Genomic DNA, 15551 nt, shown 5'->3' with positions numbered 1-15551 from the left:
GATTGGGATATATATGTATTTGGCTCAACTTCCTTCGTGACAGGCAAAAGAATCCACCGCACTCCGGTGGTAGAAATCAAACGGGTTTATTTAATCAGTGAAATTCAAAACAGGACGCGTTTCGGCTTTGCGCCTTTTTCTTGCTGTTACCGCACACATTGTTAATCATGATTTAAATTAAGTTTTGCTAAAAAAAATTTCAATACAGTGATGTCATTTCCGAATGAATCGTGACCATAGATAATGCACTACTCATTGTGGATTTGGAAACTATGACGCCATTTGGGCTGAATTCAAGTGATGAACTGGCAGCCCACTTGAACAACTGATGTAATATACATGTATATACTCAGGATATAGAACATTTTGGCTGTACAAGAATATTTTCCGATGTATTTTAATCTGTTTTAATTATTGTCACATTTTTGCTTTTTTTATAGGTATGTAATATATCACTTAATCAAGCTGTTTCGTCGAAGCTGTGATACAAGATCATTTTGTCAGCAAATAGCCCATTAGGGCTAGATTGTTTACAGTTGGTAATTTAATGGACTGTGTGTCTTAGTGCAGCTTGCCCACTAGGGCGAGATTGCTGTGTTTATTTGCGATTTGTACATTGACACATTTGTGCCGATTGCATGAAATGGCTAGCAGGCGGTTTTTCTTACGGACGGTGTACAATTGGTATTTTGATCAGCTATTTGTTTTAGTTCAGCTTATGCCTACTGGGGCGGGATGCTTTGTTTATGCGTAATTTGGTCATTAACGCGCATGCGCCTATTGAGTGAAATGAAATGTGTCACAGTGAATAACTGTATTGAATTTCACATTTGTTCATGTTGGTCATACCCAAATCGTATTAAGTGAAACGAAATGATATGGAGGTGGTTTTTCCTCACTGAATATGAGCTGAGAAATATATTATTTTACTTAGGAACATTTATGAACTAGGTGTAAATTGTCATAAGCATGAATGTGTTACATTGAATAACTGTATTTAATTTCTCATTTTTTCGTGCTGTTCATACCAATATCGCATTATGATTTTGATTTATAATATGCGGATTTGCACATACATATCAGGCACTAAGACACTTGAAAACCGTATTGAAAACTTTATTGATCTACATTTGTATCACGCTAAGATGGCGGTCGTTGTTTTGCACTTGATGATGGTGGTACTAGTCCTCTTTCTATTCGGCTGAATTGTGGCTTCATATGGAAGAGGGCGAGTACGTGTTTCCAGCGTGACCAAGGCGAAAGCTGAAACGCGTTGATTTCTGCAGCATTAAATACAAATATCTGAAACTATCCGGAGTGTCAATCTGCTTTTCTTGTACTTCAGAAGATTTTGTGGAATGGTTTGGGGGTTACTGGTAACCCAGTGACTGACCACAATGACGCTAGCAGTTGTCAACCTGAACTTTCCATCTCCCTTTTTCATGGTTTTCTATGATTGGTTGCTCTGAAGGTAGCAAAGGCGTCCATCTTTTGTTCCAGTACCATTTAAATTTTTCTTTCCTTCAGTAGTAACCGCAGTTTTTAATTGAAATGTCGCTGCATCCTTAGCACTATCTTAAGTATATGCACTTTGAATAAGTAAGAAGAGCTGCATGTTCTTATCTTAGATGACGGCGATACACTGCAAGCCTTTAGTGTGTGGCAGAGCCTCTTTAGTCTAGTAATGATGCCCTCATGAGAGGGGGCAGGACTAAGGCTTCATGTTGCAGACGGCACAGGAGGAATAAGAGGTGGTTGCAGCCAGGCACGGGATTTTAGAATTAATGAAATTGGCGCATGGCGCTAGTTTAGAACATCGCTCCTAATGTGCAGCGGGACGAGCCACCCAACCCAGTTTGAAAAATAATAAAGCAGTCCAAAAACAATGAACAACAATGGCCGCACACAGGTTTAATGTAGTTTGGCTTGCGCTTGGGCTGGGTTAAACACCAGAAGAGGCATGACGTATGCAAGTCCTTCACAAATGGGGAGAAAGGAAAATGGAGAGACAATGGTGCCAGCAATTGGCAAGCCTATGAGTGGGCTTTAAGCCCAGATGTAAATACAACATATCTCAGTTTGAGACTGCGCATGCACGCCGTCTACAGTGGAGAGCTAAAAAGTCTGTCTTTACTACAAACTTGCCCCTCCTCTCTGCATGTTTGTTCCCCCTCAAACACAAAATGTTCTTTCTCTGCTTTCCTTTTAACTTTGTCCCACCTATCTTTTGTCCTTTCCTCCTTTCACATGATGCCTTTATTTCCTTTGCAATCTGATTATCATGTCTCTTTCCTTGCCTTCTCCTCATAACTCTTAGTTCCCTTTGATCTCTTATTACTTCTCATTTTTAGAACTTCTCCCCTTTAGTGTTCTAATTATTTCTGTGTTGAGTCAAGCTGGCACACCCATGTGGATGTGTACTCTCTGGGTGTAGCCAAACGCCCACCACCATGCTGGGCACATACCCGGCATAACTGATATACTGCACAGTTCATTTCCATGGGACTTGCTGGTACACTGCAACCTGCAGGGGATTTTCTGGTGCCCAGCACCACTCCTAATTTTGACACTCGTGTTTCAGATACAATGAGTGGCCCCATGTACTTCCACTCCCAGTGAATGCAATTAAAGTAGATGTGGGGGCTTAAAAGATGGTATTTCAAGCATTATAAGTTGCAGAAGAAGCAAAGTGTATCAGAGACATATCGCTGCGAAAGAAATGAAGCAGCACTTCTGAATTCCAGATTAGTTAGTACAAAATAATTAGAGCCTGATTACAAATAAAGGTGCTATTTATCACATGTGGTAAATACCGATACCCTGGGGTCTCTATTCAAATCAAATCAAAAATAGCTTTATTAGATTGTTGAGTCAATTTCATAGTATGAAATCACAGAAGAACACAGTTAAAAAATAATATTCAGTATTACATTATTAACTAATTCAAGATAAAATAGAACCCTCATTACTGTGCAAACATGCATTTAAGTAAATATACATTTCCTCCAGTGAACCACTTTTTTCAAGAAGGCTGTGGTTATTAGAACACCTTTCATTATCTAAAAATTGTAATAACAATAGGGCTGGGCGACATTGATGTAGTCCCAACTGTTTTAAAAAAGGCACCAGCAACAGTCGTCTAACAGTAGCATAAAATTTACAAAATAAAATAACATGCATCGTGCTTTGGGGAGACATATTATCGCAGGGACAAGGCTGGAGATCTCGGGACCAATCATTAATAGCAGGAAAACTGACTAGTCTGTGGAAGATCCCCAGCCTGAAACAAGTTAATAAAAATCTATCATAATTGCCGGGAACAAAAATTAAGTAAGGTTGAATGTTGAAAGTGGTTAATAACATTTGATTATGCAGGACAGTAGGCTTTGTGATCTCAGTTGTCATTCGTAGGGTATCCAACAGTGTCAGGCCCTCTTTTCTCAGGTCCTTTCTAGTTACTGCCGTGATAGTAAGAGGATTTAAAAAGTAATCTGGTTTACCAAGATCCTTACAGAATTTATACACATAACTCAACCAGGGAATCCTCATTGCTCCTTCCAATTTCAAAATATCTGAGAGGATATCTCTGTTCAGTTTAGTTTCCTCTTATGACCATAGCCTGTGCCATAATAGCACAGGCTCAAGTCTGATTAAATCATATATGAATGGAAGGCCTAATTCTGCATGGCAGATATATCCTGAGGTACTACTTGGGACAGCTAAAATATATTTTAAAAAATAATTTTCGACTGACTGGATAGGTGTAGAATCAGCACATTTTGCCTTATATATTTTAATTAGTTCAACAGGAGGTCTTTTACCCAGTTTTTTGGCAAAAATAGTGAGGGCAGATGTAGTGCGTAAAAGCGCCAATTTCTTTGCTACTACAGCTTGTACCCAGGAGTCGTTCTGTGCAAACAATATGCCCAAATAAGAAAACATTTTAGTGGCCTCAAGCTACTGTCCTGCAATAAAAATTTCTTAACCTTAAAACCCCTGCCACAGCACATAATAAAAGTTTTAGAGGAATTTACCCTTAATACAAGATCATTCATGAAAAGGGTAAAACTATCCACAACGCGCTGTAGTCCCACTTGAGTGCGTGACATCAACACGGCATCGTCTGCATATAAAAGAGCTTGAATTGGGCGGCCAGATACATAAGGGGAATCTAAATTCTCTACATAGGGCATCCTCCAACCCATTTATATACAAGTTAAAAAGGAATGGAGCCAGGATACATGCCTGCCTGACTCCACTCCTAATCGGGATTGCAGCCGTGCGTTCACCCTTCAGACCATAGCGAACCCGAGCTGAGGCGTCACTATAAAAATGCTTAAGTAAAGAAATAATATTTTCATCAACCCCTAAATTTCCCAGCAATCTCCATACTTTAGAGTGGACCACGCAGTCAAAAGCGGTCGAGAGGTCCACAAAAGCTAAAAACATGTTTCCTTTCTTAGCCCTTGTATATTTCCCCACCAACAGTAAAAGGTTTAAGCCTTGTTCTACTGTCCCTAGGCCGACCCGAAATCCATATTGCAAATCAGATAAAATTGAGTTTTCGTCAACCCAATCCAGGAGACATTCTAAAATAATCCTACCAGCTACCTTCGTAAAAGAGTCCAACAGGGAGATCGGTCTATAGCATCCCGGGTCATGTCTATCCCCTTTTTAAAAATAGGTACATTAGTGGACCCTACCCAGGTAGATAAAAAAACAGAGTTGCAGCTTGCATTGAGCACCTGCACCAGGAGTGGCCCCCACAGGGGTACATTCGCCTTGAATATATCTATGGGGACACCATCTGGGCCAGGAGCCTTACCTCCCTGGCTGGCATGTAGGGCCCTCTCAACTTCCTCCAAAGTAAACACACGATCTCTTGAATTAAGGAGATAGTTAGTGGGACAGGCATCAACTAAAGGTTCATCTCCTTCATATACCTGGGCAAAATGCTTAATCCATTCCGTTTCAGGAATAGCTATCTCAATTTTAGGACCGTTTTCCTCAGATAAAAAAGGAGATCTAATAACCTTCCAGAAGCCTGCACTATCATTTGTTACTGAGGCTGAGTGCAAGGCCTCTCAAGCCTCTTGCTTTATTGTGTTCTTCCTATCTCTGACCGCTAATTTATATGCATTCCTAACTCTCCTCACCTCAGGAATGCTTCTTGGTCTTTTATGTAGTTCTCTCTTTTAAAGTGCGTAAGCTTGAGTGCATCTAGAATCAAACCACCCACTCTGGACTCTATTACTTTTATGTTGCCTAATAAGGGACTCCCTTATTGTATTTGTTATTGTTATAAAAGAGGCTAAGAGGGTTACAGGGGCGGTGTCTTCACTCAGGCAAATCGCAAACTCTGTCCTACATTTGCTAATTACTAATTTTAGCATTTCCGCTTGATCTACCATGGCCCATCGTAGGGAATACCCGTTGGTACTACCAATTGATATGTTCTCTAGAACTCGATCTCTTTTGTTTATCCCTATAGTTTTCTTCGTTGGCAATGTAACAGCTAGGCAGAGAGGAAAATGATCACTTAGTGAGTTATCAGAGACATAAAAAGAACGGAGTCTGTGAGCATGATTTCTAGTAACAAAATCATAGTCGATAGTAGAGCAACAACCCCTACCATTGAATGTGGGAGGGATGGGGGCTGGCAGTGCACATAATTCATTGGCAAAACCAAGGTCAAAACTATTAATAAATTCGTTTAACTGTTCACCCAAAACAGTATGACTAAAGTGTGAGGGGCATGTACCCACTTCCCACAATGCTCCACATAATTTGTCTTCTGTGTTTCCACATAACATACAATTAAAATCCCCTGCCAAAAGTATCATCATGTCTTTCCTTTTACTTTTAACTAGGCGGGTCAATGCTTGAGACATATTCTTGATAACATTACATACTGCTCCTAGAGGGATATTATTATAAAAATTGACCAAGGCAATAGAAAAAACAGAGTCTAAATCCATCACAAGAAGTTGGTAATAAATATCCTTAAAGGGCTCTGTGATTTGTTTTAAATTCAAATTATTAGAAAGGTATACACACAGCCCCCCCTTTGCTCTCCCTCTCAGACCCTCAATTGCCAAGGTATGATAAGTCCTATACCCATTTAAATGGACCGCTTCCTTGGTCCAGGTCTCTTGGAAGCAAAGGATCTCTTGATGTTGAATAAAATCCCACCATAATGGGTTATTTATTTTTGATTGGATTCTAGTGATGTTCCAGGAGAAAATTTGGCAGGATGGAGGTTCAACAATGGCTGGGGCAATAACAGGGGTATTCACGCCTTCCAATGGGGTCCTATTAGTTTGTACTATCTGGGAAGAGGCTTTAGAGATGGCCTGGTTGTTAATTGGGCACTTGATACCAAAAGTACTGAGCCCCTCAACTCTCTCACTCAGTGTCCCCCAAGCCCTCATTTTAGCAGCTATATAAGGGAAGCTCGGGTGCGAGGGCCTAGGGCTTCTCCTTGGTGTCCAACTGTAAATCTCTTTTCCCACTAACCAAAGGTCCTGAACATTGCTCAATACAATTGGCAATAGGACATACTCTCTTGCCCAAGAATTGGGTCCGATTGAAAACATTATTATTATGCCGCCCTATTTCACAAGTTAATTTTGCGCACGTCTCAAGGTGCAGTCAATCGTTATTTTCCAAACCACTCGAGGCCTCATAATGGTATAATGTTGGTATACAATATCTTGATTGCCTAAAACCCAGGTAATTTTCTGCTAAACTCTTGGGTCCTGGGTTCATTACAGATTTCAAGGGGCGATAAAAAAAATTAAAGGTAGAATATTGATGTCTTGAACGTTGGCAGGCCCATTAAAGCCCCTCTCAATGATAGTGCGGACCAAGTGTGGTGCTCTGAAAGTTAAAACCACACAGTCTGCATTCAAAGATTTAGGGGATGTACCAACCCAGCTAATCCTTCTGGCCATTTTAAAGTCAGAAAAAAGAGAATTTTTGAGCCCTGTCCTGTTAGTAAGGAAATGAAGTGACTTGTTCCTTAGCGTTGACCAGCGTTCAAATACATTAGGGGCTAAAGGTGGAACATTAGCCAAAACAACCGTATACGGTGTGGCTTCTGGAGGTAAATTTAATAATGGATTGTAAATATTATCCCTTTGGCCCTGATGGTTTGTATTATTTACTACTACATTGTTACATCCCCTATTCATCCCTCCTGTGTTTACTTCACTGAATCCGCTTATTATACGGGTGGGGTTATTGTATTCTAATATAGTATTAGCCTCCCTGCTCTTCGATTGGTCAGCATTTGCAGGGTTGGAAATCGTTCTCCTAGCATTATCTTTCACTTTAGAAGGGGACGTAAAAAAAAAAAAAAAAACGAATTTAAGTTGGGAAAATCTAGACAATCTTCACCCGATCTCACTCCTTCCCTATCTGGCCAAAGTGGCGGAAAAGGAGGCCAATCTTCAGTTGATGGCTTATGTTGAGGAGGCCAATCTGCTCCATTCTACTCAATTTGGCTTCCATACACGGCACTCCACGGAGTATGCACTGCTTATGGCCACCAAGACCATCAGGCAAGGGGTAGACGAGGGGCCGACAATGGCCCTCATTCTACTCGACTTAAGTGCAGCGTTCGACACTGTAGCACATTTCACCTTGCTACAGTGTCTGAACAAGGATGGAGTTACGGGGGCAGCCCTGAAATGGATTCAATCCTTTCTGTCCAACAGGGGCTTTCAGGTTCGACAGGGGGAATACTACTCTCGTAGGTTCAATTTGGACCAAGGGGTACCGCAGGGCTCGGCCCGGAGTCCTACCCTGTTTAACCTGTATGTGTTCCCCGTAGCCAATATTGTGGAAAGCCATGGCATGCAAATATTGTCATATGCCGATGACACACAACTGTTCATCTCGCTGTCACGGGCACCCGATGTTGCGGCATCCAGCTTCAGTGCCTGCATGCAGGAGCTTGCCTCCTGGATGTCCAACAACTGCCTGAAGCTGAATGGTGCCAAAACTGAGGTGCTCGTGGTGGGGGTGGCCCAGATGTGTGGTCCTCGGCATGGTGGCCATCATGCCTCGGCCCCACTCCAGTGCCTTGTCGGAAGGCCAAAAACCTTGGGGTGGTGTTTGATTCTGACCTATCATTCACACCCCAGATTGGTCAAATGGTGGGGGTCTGTTTTGGAACTCTTAAAAAATTACGGAAGACTTTGGACCTGCCCCCGTTGGTGCTAGACGGACGCTGGTGCACGCCCTTGTGACCTCGCGACTTGACTACGCCAACCTCCTTTATCTGGGGGCCACGATCAAAAGTCTCAATCGCCTCCAGGTGCTACAGAACGCCGCAGCCCGGCTGGTGCTGAGACTCCCGAGAAGATCGGCCTCGAAAGCCGCCTTGGAGGCTCTCCACTGGCTTCCAGTCAGAGAAAGGATTACTTTCAAGGCGCTCTGCACATGTCATCGCATCCTCTGGGGAAAGGCACCTAGTCCTTTACGGAGCCTTATTACTCCATACAGACCCAAGCGGATGCTCAGATCCGCTGGCATGGGCTTGGTTGCTATCCCCAAAATCAAAGCACGCATGGGGGGCAGATCTTTCAGGCACCTAGCAGCCAAGAGTTGGAATACGCTACCGCCAGAGCTGCGTCGTGAACCTTCTGAGATCAAGTTCCGAAGAGCTCTCAAAGCCCACCTGTTTCACCTCACACTTGTGTAATTCTATCTAGCCTGCCTCCTTTCCTCTCTCATCCTAGCGCGGGGACAACGCCGGTGCGCGTAAACCAGGCGCTCTACAAATGTCCTAAATAATAATAATAATAATAATACTAGTGGCAACTATCGGTACGGTTTGACATGTACTATGCACCAACTCCTCCATTTTCACTAGACTGACTCCAATACTAGTAATTTTTGAATGAATAGGTTCTAAAAGGGTCGACATCAATGTCTCAAGTCTGCCCCAAAAATTCTCATCCTCCTCGGGTTTACCTAATTTATTTCGCTCAATATTGCTAACAGTTTGCACCATTGATTCACTTACGCCTGTAGCCCTTTTCCCTTTCCTCCCCGGTGGATTAATGGCAGCTTTGCGTTGTTTTGTATTATTTTTAGCTTATCCTTTAAGGGAGGTTGAAGGAAGTTCATCGTTATGTGTATGATTACGTTTGCATTTAGCCTTTTGTCCTCTAGTTCTTACATGTGGTCCCAGATGATGATAATAAAACAATATTCGAAGGGGAATCTAATCCAACTTGTACCGGGGTATCAGTTAATGGAGAGGGAACCTCGTTATTAGCTGTCACACTCGATGCCGAGATCCTAGGGGTCACAGAAGGTCTACTATGGGGTAGGGGGGGTTCAAGGGACAATCTTCGCTCAGTAAGCTGAATTTCATGCATAAAGGCAGATTCTGCTCTTAACAAGAAGGCATCTAGGGTCGCTGCCACGGACCTGCCTTTGAGAGAATTGCCTTAACTCATATTTAAACCAATAAAAGGAAAACTACCACCAAGGAAATATTGCAAAAATATACAATATCACAAAAACTAATATACCGTACTCACTCCAGAGTCTTAGAGGGGTGGCCCAGCCCAGCCTCTTCCGGCCTTTGACAGGCGTGGACGGGCCCGCCCGCGTCCCGACAGTCCTTTTAGGCGCCTCCTGGCGCTGTCAGTTGCCATCAGCGGCGTGTGCGCCGAAAGGGACGCTGGGAGGTGTAGTTTACCTCCCCTCCGGCGTCCTGACCTCGAGAAAATGGCGCCAATGACTCTCGGCGGTGGCGGCTCCTGCAACTATAATGCCCCAGCAGGTGAGTTCAAGCAAGAGTGACTATTGGCGGTGGCAACAAATTCTGAACGAGTTCCTGTGCCGCGGGAGCCCGACCATCCTTTTAGGCGCCTCCTGGCGCTGTCAGCTGCCGTCAGCGGCGTGCACGCCGCAAGGGACTCTGGGAGGTGTAGTTTACCTCCCCTCCGGCTTCCTGACCTCGAGAAAATGGCCCCGATGACTCTCGGCGGTGGCGGCTCCTGCAACTATAATGCCCCAGCAGGTGAGTTCAAGCAAGAGTGACTCTTGGAGGTGGCGGCAAATTCTGAACGAGCTCTATTAATTGGGTGTGATCAATAGCACCAATTATGATTTATTTGGGAATAACATGCAGATTTTGGTGTTTAACACCTCAAAATCCGCATGCTATGGTAAACACTGCACATATTTCCCCTGTTAAATTTCGGCAGGTTTGGCCTGCCACATCCAATAATTGTCGGATGCGTTAAATCAAGCCAAACTCATAATTCCGGCCTGTGTGTAAACAAAGGTTTACGCATGGGACAGAATTAATCCCCCAACTTGCAATCAGGGCCTTAGGAACCATGCTAGTAACACTTTTATATGCCAGATGCTAATCCACAGCAATTATTTTGAATCTCAATATGCCAGGTTTGAAAAAAAAAGAAAAGTATTAGCATGAACTTGCTAGGCCTAGGTTTCTGGATCTCTGAGATGTCTTATTCAAATTGTAAATGCTTCGTTAGAGGGTCTTTTACGGTTTGGTGGATATTGAGTTGCCTTAAATTGGCAAAGTTTCTCCCTTGACAAACTTGAGGTTTATAAACCCCCTGACTTAAGCAGCGAAAGGAACTGTTACGATTCCAATTGTGAAGCCTCAGCTGGCTCTGCCATCAGAAACTTATGACCCGGCTTTCCCATTTTAAAGGTGCCCTTCCAATATTTATTTTCTAGCTAGTTACCCAAATGGCATGACATCTCCATAAAGGAAAGAAAATAAGGGTTCTTAGGCACAATAGATAACTCAGTGCACATCAGGGCTATTTAATTTTGATATCTCACAAACATCTCACATGCTCACCAGGGACTAATGCCCACATGCATCAAAGTCAATTGCATTCGCAAACGGTGCGAATCGCAATTTTCGGCCGTTTGCGAATGCAGTTGACTAATTTGGAATGCATCATGCATTTCGCAATTTTAGGAATCGCAACCATGTTGCGATTTCTAAAATTGCGATTGCATTTATGAAATCGCAATTTCAGATTTCTTAAATGCAATGCATGATCATTTTGTAATTGCGAATTCGCAATTTGGAAGTGGTAAATTAGCATGAAGTTGAACTTCATGCTAATTTACCAAAAACTTTCAAATATGCCCAAATTGCATTTTTGAAACTTTGGAACTTGGGGCATGTGTGTGTGTAAATTGCATTTGAAGTTACATTTCAGGGGTGCAGGGAGGGGTTCTTTTGACCCCCCCTGCACCCTTGAAATTGCATTCACATTTTGCGAATCGCAATTTGATATTCACAAAATGTGAATGCCTTCCCATTCATTCCTATGTGCCTTTTGGCCCATAGGAATCAATGGGAAGGGTTTTCCTTAATTGCGATTCGCAAATTGTGAATCGCAATTAAGGAAAAATACCGAATCGCAAAAAATATTGCAATTTTTAAATGCATAGCATTTTGCAATTTCTTAATTGAGATTCCTTAATTTTCGCAATTAAGAAATCGCAAAATGGAACAATGAAGCATGTGGGCCATAATGGCCTACAGAGTCAACCTCAATGAAGCACCATATACAGGTCTGCAGGCTTTAGACAATATCTTCATGTTTGTTAATTAATTTACCAGGAAACATAGATGCCTTGTCCAGTAACGGAAAATTGAGAAAAAAAACACACTTGCTCTGTATATTTGTTACAAATAAACCATAATAATGAACAACATTTATTTGTCCAACAGAGCTAAAACGAGTGGGAAACTTTTGAAAAGTAAACATCAGAATTAGGGGACAAAGAGACCAGCAATGTTATCAAACAAAATACCGGTCACAATGTCAAGCAAAAAATATCCAGGTTCAAACACAAGTATTTTTTGATCCATTTAATGGAAGGGTTTCCTCTTCCCAAGCACCCTGTGCTTCCAAGGGGACTTTATCCCCCAACCAGCAGTGCGCTTTCTCAAAGCGGAGCACTGTTTGCTATATAGTAATGCTCCTGCCAAGTCATAACAAACAGCTATGTCCCGGGTGGGCACCCCAGGACATGGCAGGAGTGGCCCTGGTGGGTGGCAGTCCCCAGGGCCACGCAGCCTCCTCCTTTTTTGTGTTTTTCTTTTGTTTGTTTTTTAGAACTCTCTGGGAAGTTGCGGTCCCTGGGGCTGCAGTGGGTCCTTGCCGGCCCCTCCGCATTTCTAATAATCATTGCTCCCGGGGAGGTGGCGGTCCCCAAGGATGCAGGAGGAATGCACAGCCCCCGCCCACTCAGATCTACAAAACACAATCAAATCTGTGGGATGGTCTCCAATCATAGTCATAATATGCGTCCTATATGAGGTAGGTTGGATTGCGACCCATTACAATTCTGAATTTTACTAACCAACCTATTAATACATAGGTCAGTTTGTAACATTTCTTACTAGTCTCAATTTGTGTCTAGTATTTTGCAACCAGTTATTCGAACATCTGGCCCTGTGTTGGGTCTACTGCTCTGAATCTATTCTTCCACGAGCACTGCATTAAAATACACTTATATACTCCAAATATTACATTACTAGAATAAACAAAGGGTAATATTTGGATATTCATTATCATTCGCTAAATTCCCAAATGTTATTTCGTAATGGATCACGAGGCAATCGCATACTTCTATGTTTAAAGTAGAGGGGCCTCCATTAATGTTTGGCCTTGGTCACAAAGACAAAATATCAAGGCAAGCTTACCGAATTTGATCCTATGAGTGCTTATCAGACCCCGGAGGAAAATGGTAATAAGTGGATGTAGCATAAACGTTGTCAAATATGTGTTATTGACCGTGTCACTCGCCTTGAGCATATAGCTCCTGGTTCAACATACAAAGCATGCATTAAAAAAAACCTGGAAAAAATTCAGAAATTAACTGCTATGGGATTATGGCTATATTTGGAGCAAATGGTCAACTTTGTAAGTTCCTGGAATTTTTTTTTACAACTTGCTCTGATTGGAGGAGTAGAAGAGGAGCTCTCAGCACTGGCACAGCTTGCATCCACAAGTAACACTTCAGGTCGATGGCACTCTTGTAGTAGAGCATGGTGGAAGATGCTGCTGGAAGGGACCTCACATGCCATTTTGTGCTGCTCTTCTTTGTGCCTGACATTTGTATCGGGTCTAACTTGCTTGCTTGTATATCTTGATGACTCAAAATGGCAGACTTTTACCGATTTGTTTTCGGAGCTCACTAATGGCCATTAATGTTCCTGAATACTTTTGCAACCAGCCGAGCTGCGAGTCATTGATCGGACTCACCCTCGATGGGTTATATACTTTTTTACATCTAATATGCGAGGCTTTGCGGCGATTATTTAAAGTTTGATGCCTGTACCTATAATGGAGGCCCCACAAGCACTGCGGAGTCTATCTTCCCGGCTCTGTGTTAGGGCGTTCGGCCAGCGAGGTGATTTGTGAGCGTGTAGAGGCAGTGCTGTCAGCTAATATATAATTACAGAGTAGGGCAACCCAATATTCCCACGGAACTGGGTATAATCAATAACATAAACAAAAAGGTTCCTGAAGGTATTATTTCATATTATTTAGCAACTTGTGTAAATGTCATAAAAATGAACATAATTCAATAAACAACCGGAGATTGTACTTATATGATCAGTGAATTTATATAATGACATAAGATATATACACAAATATATCCTATTCAGTCAGCATAGGCAAACATCCATATGACAATTCATGAGTGGCAACTCAAACAAAAAAACTGCTACTTCAATTCTTCGTGTGAGCAGTAATGATTGACACTTTTGCAAATTATATGGACAATATATACAATTTATGCCATATATACATTATTTACCAACTATATACATTTATACAATACATAGTCAGATGGTGTTAGCAAAACGGTGTCAATTCGTCGACGTTTCGGTCTCACCCACATTAATTCAATTGCAAAGTCTGCTCGATACCAACTGCGCCTTCTTTGGGGGATCCGTCACTTCTTCCCGGAGCATGACCTTAAAACCCTGGTCCAATCGCTGGTCCTCTCCAGACTGGACTACTGCAATTCTCTACTTACTGGCCTCCCCAGATCCCACCTGTCCCCCCTTAAGTCTGTTCTCCATTCAGCAGCTCGCTTCATTTATGGGGCCAAAAGAACCGACCACATCACACCCATGTTAGCGACCCTCCGCTGGCTTTCCCATCGAGGCAAGATCCATCTCCAAGACTGCCTGCATCACCCACAAAGCCCTGCACTCCTCCTCTCCTCGCTACCTGGCGAATAAACTTAAACTTTCTGGAGGCTCTAGACCATCTCGAAATGCGGAAAAGCTACTGCTTGAACTTCCCACTTTCAAGAAGGAAAGATCAATGGCCCAATCCTTTTCAGGTAACGCAGTGAGAATCTGGAACTCACTTCCGCCTCAGCTCCGGACCACCACCTCCTCCCAGGCCTTCAAAAATGTCCTCAAAGTTCTCCTCCTTCAAAGACACTTCCAAAGTTAATTCATGCCCTCTATTATCTGAAGGAAGACCTTTTTAGTTTAGAAAATTTCTATTCTCCGTGACTATGGAAGTGCCTTCCCAGTGTGTTCTTGTAGTTTGATAGACTGCCATTTATTGCAGTACTACCCTTTACTTGTGTTTGGTACTCTTTTGTAACATGCACACGTCACTTTTCTCTTGTAACACACTGTTTGCTACCTCTTCCTTTTTGTTTGCTTTTGATAATTGCACAAGTGTCACCATTGCCTATGTAACGTTTGTTCTTGTGTTTGAGTGTCCTCCATTTATTGCAGTATTATACCTCCAATTGTACTTTGTACGCTCTTGTAACCTGCGCACATGTCACTTTTTTCCTCATGTAATGCACCGTTTGCTACCTCTTGTACTTTATTCACTCACGATTGTCACTTTTGGCTCATGTAATGTAACTTTTGCTTTTGTAATTTGTTAACTTGTAATGTTCTCATGTATCAGTTCTGTTCCTCCTGTGAAGCGCTCTGACACCTTTGGGTAAAGTCTGCGCTATATAAAAATGCATAAATAAATAAATAGAACCATGATCAGCCACATCTGAGCAAGTACTGAATACCAAGCTACCTCACAGGCTTAACAAGAAATGTTTCTACAGATATGTCCCAATATAATATAAGCCAACACCAAAGGTGCCTGCCCTGAATTCTCACAAGGTTAGACTTTGTCACATCCGACAAACATAAAATGCTTACCTACTCGTTGCTCCTAGTTACATAAGGCACTTTTAGACTTACTATAAACCACCAATAATAAACCTGTGAAAGGTATGTAAAGGACAGTCCACCTGCCGCGCCTTTCAATCTCTTTGACCACCAAGAGAAGAAAAATACAAAAATAGTTGATTCTGAGATAAATGTTAAATATAATAGTCCATGAAAACTAGTTGCCCTTTTCCAAACTACTGATGAATTTCATAAATCCTCCTTAGTCGAGATTCAAACCCCTGTCTCTTTGTTCCTGCAGGTATGCGGATGGTGCTTTGACAACTGTGCTGTCCTGTCAGAGGCTGGGGAGCCCAGAAAA

Source organism: Lissotriton vulgaris, chromosome 9, assembly GCF_964263255.1.
Source record: "Lissotriton vulgaris chromosome 9, aLisVul1.2, whole genome shotgun sequence".
Taxonomy (NCBI): domain Eukaryota; kingdom Metazoa; phylum Chordata; class Amphibia; order Caudata; family Salamandridae; genus Lissotriton; species Lissotriton vulgaris.
Note: the sequence above shows the minus strand (reverse complement) of the source record.